Genomic DNA, 17500 nt, shown 5'->3' with positions numbered 1-17500 from the left:
GCACTTTCACTTATTTATTTGTTTTTCATTCGAGCAGCGTCGAATTTGGGCCAAATTCCCGATCGCAGAGAAACAAAAAACAAGTGAGCGGCGGATAGCGAATGTTTACAAGGCGCTCTGAGTCTTCTTTTCATCTGTTTTCTCTTTTATTTGTCTCCTTTCGTTTTATTTGTTTTTATTTGTCTCCTATTTATTTGTTTTTCATTCGGACAGCAGCGAATTTGGGCCAAATTCCCGAGGGCAGAGTAACAAAGACAAGTGAGCAGCGGATAGCGACTCGTGTGGTTCTTGAAGCTGTTTACAAAGCGCTCTGAGTCTTCTTTTTCATTTGTTTCCTCTTTTATTTGTCTCCTTTCGTTTTATTTGTTTTTATTTGCTTCCTATTTATTTGTTTTTCATTCGGGCAGCGGCGAATTGGTCCCAAAGTCCCGATCGCTTCGAGCAACAAAAAACAAGTGAGCGGCGGCGAGCGTCTGGTTCTTGGATCTGTTTACAAGGCGCTCTGAGTCTTCTTTTTAATTGTTTCCTTCTTTATTTATCTTCTTTCGTTTTATTTGTCTCCTATTTACTTGTTTTTCATTCGGGGAGCGGCGAATTGGGCCCAAAGTCGCAAAGAGTAACAAAAGCAAGTGAGCGGCGGCGGGCGTGTGGTTCCTGGATTTGTTTACATGACGCTCTGAGTCTCCTTTCGCGTGGCGTTGCACTTGATTCATTGGCCAGGTTTCTTGCTTTTGTTTTTGTTTGGGGTTGCTTTTGTGTGTGTTTTTAAAGCTGTTTTGGTGATGTTCCATGTATTTAAGTTCGGTTGTATTCGTGTTTCTTTGTGTATGTTTTTTTATGGGTGTTTGTATGTTAGCGTGGAAGGGTTTGTCTTTATGTGCGCATGTGTCAGCGTGTTTGTTAGCCTGTGTGTACGTGTTTGTCTTTATATACGCATGTGTTATCGTGTGCGTGTTAATGTACGTATGTGTTTCCGTGTCTGTTAGCGTGTGCGTCTTTATGTACGTATGTGTTTGCCTGTCTGTTAGCGTGTGCGTCTATATGTACGTATGTGTGGAATAATACTTGAATATAGACAGTTCCCCTTTGTTTTCTCCTCCGCGTAAAGATGTTCCCGACAGCTCCATATGTCCTAAATAACAGCTGCAATCAACGCTCAGTCGATCGTTAAGCCATTGTAGTGCAACTGTTATGATAACAACGTGAACGCATTCCTTTGTGCCAAGAACAGTGTGCGCGGAAATCACTGTACATTGTATGGCGGATTCTGTGCGCAACACCCCCCCCCCCCCCTTCCCGTTTTATACCATTCTGGGTAATGTAAAGGGATGTTTTGAGGGTCGGATTTCTCTCCACGGGGAGAAAAATATCTTATTCTTTGTCTGTGTTTCCGGGGGAGGGAGAGAGGGAGGGATAGAGAGAGAGACACACACACAAAGACACAGAGAGAGAGAGAGAGAGAGAGAGAGAGAGAGAGAGAGAGAGAGAGAGAGAGAGAGAGAGAGACACAAGAGAGAGAGACACAAGAGAGAGAGAAGAGAGAGAGAGAGAGACAGAGAGAGAGAGAGAGAGACACACAAAGAGAGACACACAAGAGACGAAGAGAGAGAGAGAGAGAGAGAGAGAGAGAGAGAGAGAGAGAGAGAGAGAGAGAGAGAGAGAGAGAGAGAGAGAGAGAGAGAGAGAGAGAGAGGCACAGAGACAAGAGAGAGAGAGAGAGAGAGAGAGAGAGAGAGAGAGAGAGAGAGAGAGAGAGAGAGAGAGAGACAGAGAGAGAGAGAGAGGTATAAGTTAAAGAGAAAGAAAGCAAGAGAAGGAGAGGCAGGAAAGAGGGAAAAAACAAATTCAATCTGGAATAGGAGGGAAAACATGGCCATTGTTGACAGTTTAAGAAGGTTTAGTTGGATAATTTGATCAGAACAGCAATCGGGACGAAAGATAAGAGATAAGGGGTACGTGGTGGGGCGGGAGGGGAGGGGTGGGAGGGGGGTTCAAATCCCGGCGTTTTTAGCTGTCTTTAATTGAATCAAAATCTTCAGTGAAAACCTTTTGGAGGGATGAAAGGGTAGAGGTAGAAATGTTTTGGTGTTTTTTCTTTTTTCTTTCTTTCTTTTGCTTTTTCTCTGTTTCTTTCTTGCCTTTCTTTTGTCTTTTTTCGCCCTTTTATTATATTCTTCTTCCATGTATTGCCATTTTTTCAAAGTATTTACATCTCGAACTTCCATTCTCCAACGTGACATTTTTCAATCGTTCTTTCCCATTTTTTCATCATCCTTCTCCATTTCAACTCCCTTTCACTGATATATCACACCTCTGTCGTCCCCAATATCCGTCTCCTCCCCTTCTTTTGGTTCCTTTCTCTCCTTATTTTCCATTCCATTCTCCTTCTCTCCCTTCCGCGTCTTCCAGTTCTCTATTCAACAAAAAAGAAAAGAAAAAGAAAAAACAAAAACAAAGGCAAAGCGGCCGACCTCATTCCCCTGTGATTCCGGGCTTTCCTTAGCCGAAGTCGCTGTCACTCGTCTCACCCCATTCGCCAGGCGTGTCGTAAAGCCCGGCTGGCTCTGGCTTGGGTCCGACCCCTTGCCTAATGCTCAGCAATTTGTCTCGTGGCATTATGGCCGATTCATCCAAGGAAGGGATGGGTTGCTTACAAAAGATCCTTCAGATTTATGGCTCTTACCCTCTTCCCACGCGCGTCACACACTCCCCCTTGTCTCGCTTACCCCGGCCCTCGCCACCTCCCGCGAAGACGAAGTCGAAGCCACCCAGGACGCGTTCGAACAAGTCAGCTGTGGTATAGAATCGGATGCGTTCTATGGCGGTGTTTGTTTGTTTACTTTTTTGTAGCTTACAGCAAGGAAAAAGGTTTTATCTCTTTTGTCTCTATTAGTCCTCTCCTTTTGTCTGGCTGTACCTGCATATCGTATACGGCCTTTATCTCTCTCTCTCTTCTCTCTCTCTCTCTCTCTCTCTCCCCCTCTCTCTCTCTCACTCACCCAATATTTCTCACCACACACTCTCTCTCTCTCTCTCTCTCTCTCTCTCTCTCTCTCTCTCTCTCTCTCTCTCTCTCTCTCTCTCTCTCTCTCTCCCTCCCCCTTTCTCTCTTCTCTCTCTCCCAATATTTCTCCCTCTCTCTCTCTCTCTCTCTCTCTCTCTCTCTCTCTCTCTCTCTCTCTCTCTCTCTCTCTCTCTCTCTCTCTCTCTCTCTCTCTCTCTCTCTCTCTCTCTCTCTCTCCTCTCCCTCTCTCTCTCTCCCTCTCTCTCTCTCTCTCTCTCTCTCTCTCTCTCTCTGCTCTTCCTCCCTCTCCTCTCCTCTCTCTCTCTCTCCCTCTCTCTCTCTCTCTCTCTCTCTCTCTCTCTCCCTCCCTATCTCTCTCCCTCTCCCTCTTTCTCTCTTTCCCTCTCCCTCTCTCCCTCCCTCCTCTCTCTTTCCCTCTCCCTTTCTCCCTCTCTCTCTCTCTCTCTCTCTCTCTCTCTCTCTCTCTCTCTCTCCCTCTCCCTTCCCTCCCTCTCTCTCTCTCTCTCTCCTCTCTCTCTCTCTCTCTCTCTCTCTCTCTCTCTCTCTCTCTCTCTCTCTCACTCTCATCACCCTGCCATTCCCGGCAGTCATCTCACATTCTTCTTCCCATTATCATAATTCCTCCAGATATTCACTCGACCATCTGATCCACCACCACCTCCCTCTACCCACTTCCCCCTCCTCCCTTTCCCTCTTCCTTCCCCTACCCATCTGCCCACATCCTCCTTCGCCCTCTCCCTCTCCCTATCCACCTGCGCTCTTCCTTCTCCACCCTCTCCCTCTCCCTACCCACCTACCCACCTCCCCTTCCTCCCTCTCCCTCTCCCTACCCACCTACCCACTCCCCCTCTCCCTTTCCCTCTCCCTACCCACCTACCCCTCCTCCCCCTCCTTCCACCATTTCCACCCCACCACTCCTCCTCCACCACCCTACCCCCACTCCTCCTCCACCACCCTCCGCCCCACTCCTCCCTCCACCACCCTCCGCCCCCACTCCTCCTCCACCACCCTCCGCCCCCACTCCTCCTCCACCACCCTCTGCCCCCACTCCTCCTCCACCACCCTCTGCCCCCACCACTCCCTCCTCCACCATCCTCTCGCCCCCACTCCCTCCTCCACCCCTCCGCCCCACTCCTCCTCCCTCCACCACCCTCCGCCCCCACTCCTCCTCCACCACCCCTCCGTCCCCACTCCTCCTCCACCACCCTCTGCCCCCACTCCTCCTTCTCCACCACCCTCCGCCCCCACTCCTCCCTCCTCCACCACCCTCCGCCCACACTCCTCCTCCACCACCCTCCGCCCCCACTCCTCCTCCTCCACCACCCTCCGCCCCCACTCCTCCTCCTCCACCATTTCCTCTCTGCCCCCACTCCTCCTCCACCACCCTCCGCCCCCACTCCTCCTCCACCACCCTCCGCCCCCACTCCTCCTCCTCCACCACCCTTCGCCTCCACTCCTCCTCCCTCCACCACCCTCCGCCCTCACCTCCTCCTCCACCACCCTCCGCCCCCACTCTCCTCCTCCACCACCCTCCGCCCCCACTCCTCCCTTCCTCCACCACCCTCCGCCCCCACCACTCCTCCCCTTCCACCATTTCCCTGCCCCCACTCCTCCTCCTCCACCACCCTCCGCCCCCACTCCTCCTCCTCCACCACCCTCCGCTACCTCCTCCTCCACCACCCTCCTCCGCCCCCACCCTTCCTCCACCACCGCCCTACTCCTCCTCCTCCACCACCCACTCCTCCCCACCCTCCGCCCCCACTCCTCCTCCTCCACCACCCTCCGCCCCCACTCCTCCTCCACCACCCTCCGCCCCCACTCCTCCTCCTCCACCACCCTCCGCCCCCACTCCTCCTCCACCACCCTCCGCCCCCACTCCTCCCTCCTCCACCACCCTCCGCCCCCACTCCTCCCCCTCCACCACCCTCCGCCCCCACTCCTCCTCCTCCACCACCCTCCGCCCCCACTCCTCTTCCCTCACCACCCCCCGCCCCCACTCCTCCTCCTTCTCCACCCTCCTCCCCCACTCCTCCTCCTCCACCACCCTCCGCCCCCACTCCTCCTCCACCACCCTCCGCCCCCACTCCTCCCTCCTCCACCACCCTCCGCCCCCACTCCTCCTCCTCCACCACCCTCCGCCCCCACTCCTCCTCCTCCACCACCCTCCGCCCCCACTCCTCTTCCTCCCCCACCCTCCCCCCCCACTCCTCCTCCCCCCCCACCCTCCGCCCCCACTCCTCCTCCTCCACCACCCTCCGCCCCCACTCCTCTTCCTCCACCACCCTCCGCCCCCACTCCTCCTCCTCCACCACCCTCCGCCCCCCCCCCCCACTCCCCCCTACATTCCCAAAGGCTTTCCATCTTCGGATCTTGATGTCGGAGTCTTGAGAAGGTGAATAAGACCACCTTTGGTTCTTGCGTGGCGGGGCGGGGCGGGGGGGAGGGTAGGATGAGAGGGTGAGAGAGAAGGGGAGGAAGGGAGGGAGGAGGAGAGGTGAGAGAAGGAAAGGGAGAGGAATGGAGTAGGAAGGAGAGAGAGAGGAGAGCGTGAGAGAGGAAGAAAGAGATTGAGAGAGGAGGAAAGAGAGAGAGAGAGGGGGGGAGAAATGAAAAAGAAAGAAAGGGAGTGAAAGAACGGAAAGGAGGAGGGAAGGTGAAGGGAGGAGGGAGTGCAGGAGGGTAAGAGGAAGGAAGGAAGGAAGGAGGGAACGAGGAAGACATTGAGAACGAGAATCGAATAACATTAATGGGACTCTTTTGATGTCCCGGATGTTTCAGGAGAAGGAGGGATTCAAAGATCGTTTTTGAGTTTCCTTTTCTTGTCTTTTTTTTCCATTCTGTCTTTTTTATCATTCTTTTGTGTTCTTCCTCTTCCTTCTCTCTCGTGGGTTGGCTGGTCTTTGATTTTTTTTTCCGTCTTTTATTTAATGTCTGGGATTTTTTTTAAGGCTTTCATTTGCATATTTCGATTTGGAGGAATTCGTGTTTTTCTTTCTTTCGTTCTTTTCTTTTTTATTTATATATTGTTGTTTTTTTTAATTCTTAGTGTGGTTGGGAAGTTTATGGCTTGATTATATTTATATTTTGTTATGGTTTGTTTATAGTTTATACTATTTCCTCCTCTTATTCCGTCTTCTTATCTTTATTTTCCTCTTTTTCAATTTATCGCTTACCTACCTACTTCCTCCTCTTCTCAATTCATCTCTTTTCTTCTTCCTCCTCCTCCTCCTCCTCCTCTCTCTCCCCCCTTGTCACTGTTTCCCCTCTTCTACCTCATCCTATCTCCTACTCTTTCTCCTAATCCTCTCCTTCCCTCTCCTCCTCCTCCTCCCCCCAATTCCCCTTTCTAGAATCAGGGCTTAGAAGTCAATACCAGTTGTCGCCCCCCCTCCCCCGCCCGACCCCTGAGACCCCCTGCAAATCCTTACCTGTCACCCCTCCCCCTCTCTCCTCCTCCTTCCTTCTGCTATTCCTCCTACACCTCGTTTTCTTTTTCTTTTCTTTCTTTATCCTTTTAACTCCGATGCTGCTTCCCCCTTTTCTTCTTCCTTTCCCCTTCATGGTTTTATTATCTTCTTCCGCCTTTTTTCTGCTTCCCCTCCCATCATCATCGTCATCGTCGTTATCATCATCATCATCATCATCATCATCAATCATCATCATCATCATCATCATCATCATCATCACTACCACCACCACCACCGCCACCACCACCACCACCACCAGTCAATACATATAATCGCTGTATTTTTTATCATAGCTGTCGTACTTTTCATGCTATTAATCTGTAACAGTGCGTCCGTAGCCTCCCATTGCACGTGCGTTGTTGCAATGAATGAAAGCGTGAGTCATTCATGTGTTGCGTGCGCCGTACACACACGAGGGACGCTGCTGGTTACAAAATAATGGAACAGCTGTTTTTTTTCTTCTTCTTCTTCTTCGTTTTCTTTGTTTTTCTTCGGTTCTTTCTTCTTTTTCTTCGGTTCTTTCGTCTCTTTCTTCGTTTTCGTTTTCTTTGTTTTTCTTCGTCTTCGTTCTCTTCTACGATTCTTTCTTCTTTTTCTTCCGTTTTCTTTTTCTTGTTGTGTTATGATCCATCCTTCGATTGTTTACTTGTAAATTTGTTTTGTTGTTGTTGTTGTTGTTGTTGTTGTGTTTGTATGTTTTTTGTTTGGGGAGGTATGTTAAATCTGAATTCGAAATATTCAATATTACTTCTCTCTCTCTTTCTTTATTTATTTCGTTCTTCTCTCTCTCTCTCTCTCTCTCTCTCTCTCTCTCTCTCTCTCTCTCTCTCTCTCTCTCTCTCTCTCTCTTTCTCTCTCTCTCTCTCTCTTTCTCTCTCTCTCATTCTCTCTCTCTCATTCTCATTCTCTCAGTCTCTCAATCCCTCTTCTCTTGTGTGTGTGTATGTATGTATGTATGTATGTATGTATGTATGTATGTCCTCAGGCCCCATTCCCTCCCTCTGCCTTCCGCTCATCCCCGGCAGCCCTTGAAGCAAGTATCCTCCGAGACTCGACTGTACCTTGGCCAACACTCGGGCAAGTTCGAAACAGGCCGTAAGCCCTTTCCAAACAGACCCAAACCCATTTGTACCTTCTCTAACCCTTTGGCCAAACACTGCCTGACACTTTGCTCTCACCCTTTTTCAGGCTTTTTGTCTCTCTCTCTATCTTTCTCTCTCTCTTTCTATCTTTCTCTTTCTCTCTCTCTTTCTCTCTCTCTTTCTCTCTCTCTTTCTCTCTCTCTCTCTCTCTCTCTCTCTCTCTCTCTATCCCTTCCCTCTCTCCCTCTCTCTCCCTCTCCCTCCCTCCCCCTCTCTCTCTCTCTCTCCCTCTCCCTCCTCTCTTCCCTCCCTCCCTCCCTCCCTCCCTCCTCCTCCCTCCCTCCCTCCCTCCCTCCTCTCTCTCTCTTTCTCTCTCTCTCTCTCTCCTCTCTATCCTCTCTCCCCTCTTTCTCTCTCTCCCCCCCCCTCTCTCTCTATCTCTCTCTTTCTCTTTCCTCTGTTTCCTCTTCCCTTCGGTCTTTGGGGTTCGGTTTTAATTACATCAACATCCTCTCAGACACCTTTGGTCGTTCTTAAAGTCTTTATGAGTAGGAAATTATAAGTCTTTTTTTCGTAGATTTTAGTGTTCTTATGTTTGTTTGTCTATTTGTTTCTCTTTTTCTAAGCTCTTTTTGTCTCTTTATGTCAGGTTCTCTCTCTCTCTCTCTCTCTCTCTCTCTCTCTCTCTCTCTCTCTCTCTCTCTCTCTCTCTCACTTCTCTCTCTCTCTCTCTACTCTCTCTCTCTCTCTCTCTCTCTCACTTCTATCTCACTTCTATCTACCTCCTTTCTCCCTCCTGGAGTTCATCAATAAAACCTGTGTCAATTACTGGAACCTGTTTACGACGCGTTGTTACAGGTGGTATAGACATGTGAATGTGCGTGTGCATGTTTCCATTGTTTAGCTATATATTTGTCATCCCCGTTTTTTCTCTCTGCTTCCTCCTTTTCTCTTCTTCCTCCACTATCTTACCCTTTGTCTGCTTTTTCTCATTCTTTTCTGTCCTTTCTCATTTTCTTTTTTTATCTTCTCTTCTTTTTTCTTGTTCCTCCTGTTCCTCCTCCTTTCGTTCCTCTTCCTCCTCCTCCTAGGTTTATTCTTTCTCCTCCATTCTATTTTGTTTCTCCTCCTCCTCCATCTTTTGTTCCTCCTCCTCCCATTCCCTCTCCCGTTCCCCCATTCCCCATTCCATCCTCTACTGCTTCCACCCTGTACTCTTCCTTCCCTTCCTCCCTCCCCCTCCCATCCCACCCCACTCTCTTCCCCTTCCCACCCCTTTAGCTCCAAGTTTCCCGATCAGAATGTGTTACACGCAATCAGGAGCGACCACAAAATATTAATCATGCTCCTTCTTCTTACTCCTCCTCCCCCTCTCTCCCTCTCTCCGTCTCCTCCTTTCCCCTGTCTCTCCTCCTTGGTAACTTCATTCCTTGGACTCATCTACCCCCCCCCCACCCAACCACACCCACATCAGCCTTTTCCTTTTCTCTTGCCTTCTTCCAGTTCCCCTCCTCCCCTTTCCCCTCCACTGGTCCTCCTCCCCACTTGCCCCCACCCTCCCTGCTCACTGATCTTCCCCTCCCCATCCCCTTCCTCCCCTCCCCATGTCCCCCTTCCCTCCCGATGCCACCTCCTCCCTCCATATATCCCTCCTCCCCCCATACTGACCCTCCCCTTCCAATGCCCCCTTCTCTCCCACCACACTGACACTCCCCCTCCCAATGCCCCCTCCTCCCCCCCCATATGTCCCTTCCCCCCCACACTGACCCTCCCCCCTCCTTCCTCTTGACCCCACCCCCACCCCCAACTCCCTTAGCGGGACATCTGGTCCGCCAAACCCCCAAACCCTGGCTGACACGGGAACTGTTTTAGGCAAATGAATCGGTTTGGGAATGAGTGTGTGTGTGTTCGTCTCACTCGCGGGCTCCTCTTCTCTTCTCTCTTTCGGTCTTTTGCGTTTGTCTTTTGTGATGGCGGGTTGCCTCTTCTTTTTTTTTCTGTTTTATGTAGTTTGTATATGTGTGTGTCTCCCGCTCTCTCTCTCTCTCTCTCTCTCTCTCTCTCTCTCTCTCTCTCTCTCTCTCTCTCTCTCTCTCTCTCTCTCTATCTATCTATATCTATCTATCTATCTATTTCTCTCTCTCTCTCTCTCTCTCTCTCTCTCTCTCTCTCTCTCTCTCTCTCTCTCTCTCTCTCTCTCTCTCTCTCTCTCTCTCTCTCTCTCGCTCACTCGCTCTCTCGCTCTATATATATATATATATATATATATATATATATATATATATATATATATATATATATATATATATATATATATATATATATATATATATATAACTTTGCTCTTCTGTGTTTCGTTGTATCGCTTCTCTGGTCTCCTTTATTAACGTCACTTATCGTCATCATTATCAGTCATCATAATCATCATCATCATCATCATCCTCTTCCTCTTCCGTTTCTACACATTCCCTTTTTTTGCCTCATTTCATCCCACTTCTAACTTTCTCTCCATTTTCTTTTCCATTTTCTTTCGTTCCACTCACTTCTTAGATTTCCCTTCTTCCGTGGTCACCCCTTTCCCTCCATTCCCCGTGTTTCCTCTTTCCCTTTATTCCTTCTGCTTCTTCGTTCCATTTACTTTCCCTTGTCTCCCCTTTCATCTGCTTCGCTTTTTTTTCGTTTTATTTCGTTTTTTTTTCTTCTTTTCTTTCTTTTTTTTCTTTTTTTTTGAGAGGGAAAGGGGGCTGGTCTTTGCCGCCTGCTGTTTGTTAGTGTCAGTTTTCTTCATGTGTTTCCTATCATATTTTCTTCTTTTGATTTCTACCTCTTTTCTCATGCCCTGTTTGTATTATGTTTCGTTCGTCTTTTTTGTTTCCTGTTCCCCTGTGTTCGCTTGGATTTCATTTCTTTGTTCCTATCTCGGTATTTTTTTTTCTTTCTTTCTTTGTCTTCATTTTACTCTGCTTTATTAGATATTCTCCCTGTTTCTCCCTATTCGTTGGGCTTATGTGATACTTTTGTTTCCCTCTTTCTCTCTCCATCCCCTATTTGGACCATTATTTTGCATCATTTTTATTGTTTCCTTATTCCCATTCTCCCTCCCCTTCCCATCTCTTTCCTTCATTTATGTCCTGTTTTCCTTCACTTTTCCCCCTTCCCCCTTCTTTTCTCCATCTTTCCTCTCCCCATCCCCAACTTTCACCATCTTCCTCGTTTTAATTTTTCTTTCGCTTTTCGTCCCCTTTTCTCACCTCCTCACTCCCCATCTCCTGTGTACCCTCACCCCGCCTCCTTCCCCCTCCTCCCCACTCCCCATCCCCTGTGCACCTTCACTCCGCCTCCTCCTTCTCGCGTCCATGAGAGGAAATAAAGGAAAAAGTGAGAATAAATAGATGAATAAGAATGATAGTTATAGTAGAAAATTCAAGAATGGTATTATCGTTTGTTCGTTTTATCATCCTGTCGGCTCTTTCCTTTTTTTTCTCTATCTCTTTTATTTACCTTTAAAGGGTGGAGGGAAACGACATACAGAGAGAGAATGAAATAGGCCCGAGTTGTGCTGTTAGTTGTTAGGATATATTTATTGGTGAGGAGAGAGAGAGAGAGAGAGAGAGAGAGAGATAGAGATAGAGATAGAGATAGAGAGAGAGAGAGAGAGAGAGAGAGAGAGAGAGAGATAGAGATATGAGGTGAGATGAGATGAGATGAGATGAGATACGATGAGGAGTGAAGAGAGGAGAGAAAAGGGAGCGAAGATAAGGGGAATGAAAAAGGAAATGTGAGAATAGAAGTGAGCGAAGAGAAGAGAAGAAACATGAAGACCAAAGAAGCTAAACGAAAAAAGAGAAAATAAGAGAAGAGATAAAAGAGATGAAGGAAGTGTTGAAAAGAAAAGAGAAAAGAAGGGGAGAGAGAGAGAGAGAGAGAGAGAGAGAGAGAAAGCAAAGAGAGTAAACTTCCACGCACGCGCAGAAGTAAAGTCCCAGCTGGAGAAGCACGTCTAGAATAAGTTTAACAAGAGTTACTTTTTATCAAACTTGTGTAGGCAAAGTACGCTAAGTGTTGCTTCCAAAGTAAAAAAAAATGGCATTTTGAACTCACCGAAACCTGCTCTCAAGTTCAAGGTAATTATGAATATGACTCGAGTACAGAATAGAATAGTGAGATCGTGGAGTAAGGAAAAAATGTTTTATAGGTTCCTTCGTCAGTCTGTCCGTATTTCTGTCTGTATTATCTCGTTCCGTATCACTTCCCCTTTCTCTTTCTCAGTCAATCTCCCTCCTCCTGTTTTTCCCTCCCTTTCTTCCTATCTTATTTTCTGTCCCTCTCTCCTCTCCCTTTTCTCATCGCTCATTCCCTCCCTACCAACCTACTTACCTCTCTCTTCTTCCCTCTCTTTCCCTCCTTCCTTTTCTCGGCCTCTCTCTTCTTCCCTCTCTCTCTGCTTCCCTCCCTAGCTCTCTCTCGCTCTTCTTCCCTCCCTACCTCTTATCTTTCTCTTTTTGCCTCTCTCTCCCTCGCTCCCTCTCTCCCTCCCCCTCTCCCTTCTATCCTATCAAAATGACAATGCCAAGGATTAGTATTCATAACTATTAGCATATTATTTCTGGTCGTTTGCCCGAATTCTGCAGTTAACAGAATTTTCAGCCTAACAAAAATGGAGAAAAAAATTGCGTTTTACGGCCCCTAACGATTATAAGTTAATCTCCTTGCTTTTAACCTATCATCCATTTGCTGAAAATCAATGTTATGGCTATTGCTTTCTGTTAAAATCCCTCTTTCTCTCTTTTTTTCTCTCTGTCGCCCTGTCCCCCTTTTTTTATTTCCTCGTTATCCTCCCTTTTCTCTTTCCTTCTTTCACTGTCTTTCATTTTTTTCTCCATCTTTCTCGTTTCGTCCCCCAGGTCAGGCACTCTCTCACTCTCATCAAGTCTTTTTTCCTCAGTTTCCTCTATTTATCGTTCTCCTTTCTTCCCTTCTATATCCCGTCTCTTTCCTTTGTACACTAAATATAGCCACTTCTCTCTTTCTCCCCTATTCCCTCTCTCTTCTTCCTTCCCCTCCCTCTGTATCTCTCTTCTTACTTTCCTTTTCTCTTTGTCTCTCTTCTTCCTTCCCTCCCCCTCTCTCTTTCTTTCTTTCTCTCCCTCTCCTTCTCCTTCTCTCTTTCTCTCCATTTCCTTCCCTCCCTCCCTCCCACCCCGCCTCAACACGGCACCGGGTGGCACCGGCAGTTCTCATATCTGTCGTCGTAGTGAAGTTGTCCCGCCGACTCGAACATGGCCCCGTGATGCGGCGGCAGTGCCATGGCTCAGCTGGTTACACCGGGCACTTGGCACACCAACTCGCCTTAACATGGCAGTCATCAGAGCGAGAGGAAGGGGAGGACGGGGGGTGAGGGGGTGGGGTGGGATTGGAGGGAGTGGAGGGTGGGTGGGGTGGGATGGATGGGTGGGAGGAAAGGGAGTTGGGGAAGGGGGGAGAGTGGAGGGATGGGGGGATGGGATTGGAGGGGGTAGGGAAGTAGGGAGGGAGGAGAGGGTGGTGGGATGGATGGGAGGGAAGAGAGGGTGGTGGGTGGGATAGGAGGGGGTAGGGAAGTAGGGAGGGAGGAGAGGGTGGTGGGATGGATGGGAGGGAGGAGAGGGATGGGGTTAGAAGGGGAAGGATGGATGGGGGAGAGGGAGGAGGATGGACAGGGGAGAAGGAGGAGGATGGAAGGGGGGAGGGAGGGGGGAGGAGAGAGGTGTTCTTGTCGGAGTTGTCACTCAGTCTAGAGAATTTAGTTATAGCTTCTCTGATCAATATGTATTTTGCGTTATGACAGTTTATTATTTTTATGTTTATATATGATTATTTTTCTCTCCTTTTCAGGTTGGTTATTCAGCGTCTAGACTAAGAACTCCCTTTCTTCACGTGAGTCAATCCGATAAAGATTATATTATTATCATAATTATCATTGTTGTTGCCAACATTTGTGATTGAAGTAGCAGTAGAAGTATAATTATCATGTTTATTACTACTACTACTACTACTACTGCTACTACTACTTTTACTATTATTATTTTTACAACTGTTATTATTATTATCATTAGTAGTAGTAATATTAGTTGTAATAACAGAAGTATTAGTAATAGTAACTGGTAGTAATAGTAATAGTAGTAGTAGTAGTTGTTGTTGTTGTTATTGTTGTTGTTGTAGTTCTTGGTGGCGGTGGTGTAGTAGTAATAGTAGTAGCAGCAGTAGCAGCATACGCATAATCATAATGGGCACCAGCGCCAGCCCCCATGTTATGATTATCATAATCATAAGTGTTTCTGCTCTTCCGGCCTCGCTTGTGGCCGGATAATGGAACCACAAATGTAAACCAAAGTGGATGAAAGTGCGGCGTGAGATTTTCTTCTTGACCCAAATACGAGAAAGGAAAAAAAAATAAAGGGAGAACAGAGGAGAGATATTTCCACCATCATCTTCATCTTCTTCAATCTAGTTAATTTGCCCAATTACAGAACGGGTTGTCCCCCCTCGTCTCCTCCCCTCCCCCCCACACACAGCTCCACCACCCCTACCCCATCCCCCCGCTACCTTTAGGAAACCGAATCAATACGAATCATATAATCCCCCTCCTCCCCCTCTCCTCCTCCCCTCACTCTCCCTCCTCTCCCCTCCCTCTCCCTCTCCCTCTCCCTCTCCCTCCTCCCTCTCCCTCTCCCTCTCCCTCTCCCATCCCCACCCCCACCCCCCCCCCCACCCCCACTAAAAGAAAAAGGGTCTTACGCCAAAGTGAATGAAAATGATCCGCATCTGAAGACCGTATCTATATTATCTCCGGGGAGGAAGTTCACCCGTGGGGGTTTAGTGGTCGCAGGACAAAGAAGAAGATGATGATGATGGAGGAGAAGGAAAAGAAGAAGAAGAATAAGAAGGAAGAGGAGGAGGAAAATAAGAATAAGGAGGAGGAGTAGGAGAAGAAGAAGATGAAGAAGAATAAGAATAAGAAGGAGGAGGAGAAGAAGAAGAGGAAGAGGAAGGAGAAGATGAAGAAGAAGGAGGAGGAGGAGGAGAAGAAGAAGAGGGAGAAGAAGAATAAGGAGGATGAGAAGAGGAATAAGAAGGAGGAGAATAAGAATAAGGAGGAGAAGGAGAAGAAGAAGAAGATGGAGAAGATGAAGAGGAAGGAGACTAAGATGAAGAAGAAGAAGAGGGAAGGAGTAGAAGAAAAAAGAAGGAAATCTCCCTGGAACACAGTCACGTTCGCCTGATTGAGGATAAACACTCACACAGGGTTTCTTCCTCGCCGGGGGGGGGGGGGGTCGTGCATCAGATCAAAGCGACGTACTTTTCCTCCGTCTATATTAGTATTTAAAGGATCGGGAGGAGGAGGAGGGGAGTAGGTGGGGAGGGTGGGAGGGGAGGGATGGAGGGACGATGGGTAGGGAGGGAGGGAAGTATGGAGGGAGAGAAAGATAAAGGCAGAGGCAGGGACCGAGAGCGGTATATAAAGAAATAGACAGACAGATAAGTAGAGAGAGTTTCTACAAATACAAAGAGGGAAAGAAGTTAATTTTTCGAAGCCCTTCCTTTTCTTCTTCTTCTTCTTCTTCTTCTTCTTCTTCTTCTTTCTCTCTCTCTCTCTCTCTCTCTCTCTCTCTCTCTTTCTCTCTACTCTCTCTCTCTCTCTCTCTCTCTCTCTCTCCCTCTCCCTCTCCCTCTCCCTCTCCTCTCTCTCCCTCCCTCCCTCTCCCTCCCTCCCTCTCTCTCTCCCTATCTCCCTCTCCCCTCTCCCTCTCCCCTCTCCCTCTCCTCTCTCCCTCTCCCTCTCCCTCTCTCCGCGGTAACCCACACGTGTCAAGTCTTTAAGGCGGCAAAATTGCGTCACGTCCGGAGTTCGTCCTCATCGAGCTGCTGTGAAGCTAAATGTTTCCCGGACAAGATCTTTCTTTGACACGTTTTTCTCCTTCTTATGTGCTCCTCTTTTCTTGTCTTTATCGCTTTTCTTTTTTTCTTTGTTTTTTTCTCTTTTCTGCTCTTTCTTTTTGTCTTTTTTTCTCTTTGTCTTTCTCTTTTTCTTCTTTTTCTTTCTCTGTCTCTTTCTTTCTTTCTTTCCTCTTTGTCTCTCTCTTTCTTTTTCTCTTTCTCTTTGGCTCTCTCTCCTTCTTCTTTCTCTCTCTCTCTTTCTATTTGTATCTTTCTTTCTTTCTTTCTTTCTTTCTTCTCAATTGCATTTATTTTTATTTTTTTCTTATTTCTTCCTTTCGTTTATCTATTCATTCTTTATTCAACTATTTGTTTGTTATTTCTCTTAACCCGTTTTTATCATCTCTCCTCCGTTTCTCACCTTATTTCTCTCTCTCTTTCCGTTTCCTACTCACATTCTTTCTCTCAAGCGAAGGTTGGGAATGGGAGAAAATAGACGCTTACTGAATTTCTTTTCTTTTTTCTTTTTGCTTTCTATGTGAATATGCACGCGGCATATTGGTGATGATGATTATTTAATAATTGATAGATTGGTGATGATGATATGATTACCTGATTCGTGATGATTATTTGATGATAAACAGATTGTTGGTGATATATGTTTGACAACTGACCGGTTAATGATTATTATTATTCAATAACAGTTAGGTTGGTGATGATGATTATTAAAAAAAAGAAATCTTGACATTTAGCCCACCATTACCAACCACTCATTCCATCACTTCGGTAAGAAAATAAAGTATGAATAAAGGAATAAACAAACAAGATGATGATGATGTGTATAGAGAGAGTGGGAGAGAGGGTCCATAGAGCTCGCCAGACGCCTTGCAAGTTGATTGGTAGTTGCAACAGGACTTTCAAGTTGATATTAGGGCGTCACACGTTGGGTTCGGGATATTGTTAAATTAATTGATCATATATGTGTGTATCGTTGGTGTCTAATTGTGTGTCTTTGTGTCTGTGTTTGATGTGTGTGTGTGTGTGTTTGCGTCTGTATGTGTGTGTGTGTATATGAATGTGTGAGTGTGTGTTTGCGTCTGTGTGTGTGTGTGTCTGTTTGAATGTGTGTGTTTGCGTCTGTGTGTGTGTGTGTGTGTTTGCGTCTCTGTGTGTATTTGCGTGTGTGTATTTCACCGTGTTTGCGTCTTCGTATCCGTGTTTGTCTATTTTTTTCGTTTTTTAGCGTCTGTGCACGTAAATAAGTGTTGTACCTCGAGACTAAGGACACCGCCCCCCCCATCTCCCACCCCACCCCCTCCCTCCTCCCCACCAGACCCTCACCTCCAGTTCGTAATTCATGATAAAAGCTAAGTGCCCTCACGTCCGCCCACGTGTCATGATAAGAAGCACCGTTAGGTTTAGTACTTTTATCTCCCATCTTTATTCTATTTTTTCCCCATTTTTGCCTTTTTTCCTGTTTTTCTTTTCTTGATTTTTTTTTCCCTTATTCCTCTTTTTCCTCATTTTCATTTTTTTTTCTTTTCTTTCCCTTGATTTTGTTTTCAGTCCGTTGTTGGTTCCGCTGTTAACCTTATCCTGTTGTTTTTACCTTTACTTTTTTTTTTGTAATTTCCATTTTTTTCATTCTTTCTTTCCCTAGAGATTGCGTTTTCGGTTCTAAATTTCTGATTTATTTACTCATTCGCGGCGTTTACCGAGGTTCGTGTCCGCCCAAGGATACTGAACTGTGGAGGATTTTACCGCAGAGTTTTCTGTGTGTTTTGGTCGTCAGAAAGGTGATTGTGCTGCTTGTCTTTTAATATCCTTATGTATGCATTCATAAATATACATAATAATTGTATACATGGATGGTTGAATAGATAAGTAAATAAGTGAATACACACACACACACACACACACACACACACACACACACACACACACACACACACACACACACACACACACACACACACACACACACACACACACACACACACACACACACA

The 17500-nt window shown here is 47.0% G+C and overlaps 1 protein-coding gene across 1 annotated transcript in view; it reads left to right on the top strand.

The window, feature by feature from the left end:
* The window catches only part of Kul (Kuzbanian-like), a 371538-nt gene that overhangs the window by 207272 nt on the left and 146766 nt on the right, over positions 1 to 17500 (top strand). The window lies entirely within an intron of this gene.

This window comes from Penaeus vannamei, chromosome 12 (assembly GCF_042767895.1).
Source record: "Penaeus vannamei isolate JL-2024 chromosome 12, ASM4276789v1, whole genome shotgun sequence".
In the NCBI taxonomy this organism is placed as follows: domain Eukaryota; kingdom Metazoa; phylum Arthropoda; class Malacostraca; order Decapoda; family Penaeidae; genus Penaeus; species Penaeus vannamei.
Note: the sequence above shows the minus strand (reverse complement) of the source record. Positions and strands in the feature narration are given on the sequence as shown.